The sequence below is a fragment of the Dipodomys spectabilis genome, unplaced genomic scaffold, assembly GCF_019054845.1.
Source record: "Dipodomys spectabilis isolate Male_0828 unplaced genomic scaffold, ASM1905484v1 ptg000376l, whole genome shotgun sequence".
Lineage (NCBI taxonomy): Eukaryota > Metazoa > Chordata > Mammalia > Rodentia > Heteromyidae > Dipodomys > Dipodomys spectabilis.
The window spans coordinates 1,364,769-1,368,099 of record NW_024871053.1 but is presented as its reverse complement, the minus strand read 5'-3'; the positions used below and the strand labels follow the sequence as shown (position 1 = coordinate 1,368,099).

Here is a 3,331-nt window from a genome sequence, read left to right as displayed (position 1 = left end):
TAATTATTAGGAGAGGGGTATTAAAAATAATTTGTGACATTTGTGATCTTGTTCGCTCATATGGGCTGGTCATTTGTAAATTGAAACTTTGAATTACTGAACTTTCTTTTAGATTTTGTGATCTCATATTTCATTTTAAGTTCCCTTGCATTTCACAATTGCTTACTGCTAATTCCAGTGTCGTCAAGAATTGAGATGGATTTTCAATTACTTTCTATTGGGATGTTGCATGGGCCTAGATGAGAAGTCTTGCCATTGTTACTTGATGATGCTGATAACTGAGACCTGGAATCCTAGGACATGTGTGTCCTGCAAAAGAATAATACCTTTTAGTCATCATATCAGCAAAATTTGCGTATAATCAGAAATATGGAGAAAAACATTTTGGAACCAGTGAGTTAAAATAATAAACAGAGCAGCAGAGTAAATTCCCTTATAGATTAGAGGAAAACAAATTTTTTTTTACAATGTGAATTCTGAAGACCAAGAACACTTAGAACCTATCACAAGTTTATACAGAAGACATTGCATTGATACTTTTCATATTCTGATATATATTCTAAACCTAATTATTTATATTCCAGTCTATTAATTGTAATTTATATCTATTTGTCAAATTATCAATTATTTCTGGTAAGTTTCACAGTGTGAAATAAAATATCAGCATGTATAAGTATAAAATATATAACTATATAAAATATAAGAAAAAGGCACATGTTTTGCAATGTTCTGATATGGTTAGGGTATCAAAAGCAACTGTGTTTTAATGTATTATTCCATTATTTCTACCTCAGTGTTTGGTAGAGCTGGACCTAAAGCTTTATCATTTGTAGATTTACAGCCTAGAGACAAGAGGAAACAGTGTGATTAAAACATTACCAATTTAAGGCCTAATATGGAGGAGAAACATATAGACTTCTCTTTTAACTATGAAAATATTTGGTGAATGAAAGGCAGTAGTGTAGATTCCTGCCTGGTAGTATGGTAGATTAGCCATGACATTAGGTAATCATACATATGAAAAAATTTTCACCTTCTTGGCTTTAGCTACTTTTGAAATGTTAGGTATAAAAAACAATTATATTTTGATAAAGTACCTTCTAGTCTAAACGATTCTATTTTAACTGTTCATCTCTCTATGATCCCTTTTAACTAAGATTAGTTTTGTTCCAATAATAAAATCTATGCTGTCAGGGTAAGATATTCTGGTTGGTCTGTTGCTACATGGAAGAAGAGTAAAGGGTCAGGTAGACATTTTTGCCAGTAAGACCTCATTTAGGAAATTTTAAGATACAGAAGTTTAGAAGTAGCTCTTAAGCAAGGTTTAATTTGAATCCATTAGCTCCACAAAGCTAACTCAGTTGATAAATAATTACTTGTAAAGCCATCACCTTTGGACCTAGCTATAAAGACTTCAAAGTATGATCAAATTTAAAATGAAAAATACTTAAAATTGTCATTGACAAAAAATTGCAAATGTGAGCATTTGACCAAACAATATAAGTTTTTTCCAATCTACCCAGAATTTTAGAGAAGTAAGATCAATAGCATTTTTAGGAACAATAAGGTTTCCTAGTTACAAACAGTCAACCAAGGATATATGCCTGTATAAAGACTGCATCATTAACTACTTAAATTTACAGGATACTACATGCTTCAGCAGCACGTTTACCCAAATTACAATATAGAGATTAACATGGCACTTGCACAAGGATGATATGAAAATTTAAGTATTCCATATTTGTCATTCTTCAGATGCAAGAAATTAAAAACAGTTATTAAAAATTAATTACAAAAATACAAATGTAACAATAAATGTAATTCATTGAACTGAAAGTTAGTTTGACATCAGTGTACTAAATCCTCAACTTAGAAAAACCTTTACATAGCATAATCTTTACAAAACTTTTCAAATTAGATATCATTGTCATTTTATCCCAAAGAAATAAAATACTATAAGGACCTAGGAAAAAAAGGAATCTTAAACTGTTTCTATATGGAATGCTATCTGAAATAACACATTTAATCGTGAACCTATATATTATAAAACAATGTAGAATTCAAAGTATTATATCCAGGAACAAATGAAACACATTATGGATATTATACAAACAAAATACAGATTATTTTAAAATATAATTTTTTCATACAAGCACCAGAAATATCTTTAGTTTTTGTACTACTCATTTCAACAGATAAGTTAAAATGATTTCTGATTTAAATAATCACAAACCCAGCAGAAATCATTATAGATGTATACAAACAAATCTTGAATACATTTTGACATCAAAGTCAGGCAATTCACTTGAAAAATACGATGGAATCCATGAATTTTTAAAGTAAGATATTGCAGTTGCTTTGTATTGTGAAAATATTTTGTATGGACACAAAGATGGATTGGCATTTTTGAAATTTAAGAAACTTAACCAAACCATTATGACTTAGGAGAACAATTTTTACAGCCTTCCACAACTTCAAAGAGGTAGTGATACATATTTATCCTTTTGACAATATCAAATGCAGTTTCTTCCAAGTTCTTCAGACCTGGTTTCATATATGGTTCAATAGAAGGAGATCCAGCATATCTTTGCTATTTCTATTCCAAGCAGCAAGATGCAAGGGGGTCAAGAGGACTTTAGTTTGGGCATTGGTATCTGCATCATGATGAACTAAGAAGGAAGCCACTCTGGTATTATTCCACATATCAGCACTGTGCAGGGGTGTCCAGCCATTCACAGTTATTGCATGAATATCTGCCTTGAGCCACCAACACATGGACAATGTCAAAGTGTCCACTTAGGCTTCCCGATGAAGAGAGGTATACTCATCATCATCCCTAGTATTCACATGAATGTCCTTTTTGGAAAGTAGTCTCTGTACTGTAGTAAGCCAATTATTTTCAGCAGCCCACAGAAAAATTTGCTTGAATACTTCTCCATTTTTTTTACAAATGATATCATTCCTCACTTTTTCATCTTGTTCCTTGTCTTCATCAGAATTGCCTAACCAGAGACAATGAGTACCAGTGGGAATGGGGTGTATATGTATTCCCCAATAGTTCACGTTGGTTGAACTGGTCAGAAAAATCCAGTGAATTTTCTACATCTGTTATTTCACCATGATTTTTTTTCACTTTTTCCATTTTTACTATTCGAAATTATTCTAACTGGTGAGTAGGGAATTGATAGAGAGCAGAGGAAAGGTTTTCCTCCATATTCAAAGGTACAGACTGAAAATGAGGACCAGTGGTGTCTTCATGTGCAGCTATTCTAGGAATGAGAAAATATGAAATAATGCCTTCTATGTAAATGATTTGGGAAATGGCAGAGCA

General features: G+C 31.8%; 1 pseudogene; it reads left to right on the top strand.

Moving 5' to 3' along the window:
• The first annotated feature begins 1,651 nt into the window (after positions 1–1,651).
• On the top strand, positions 1,652–1,745 carry LOC122096561 (annotated as a pseudogene).
• Positions 1,746–3,331: the final 1,586 nt, after the last annotated feature.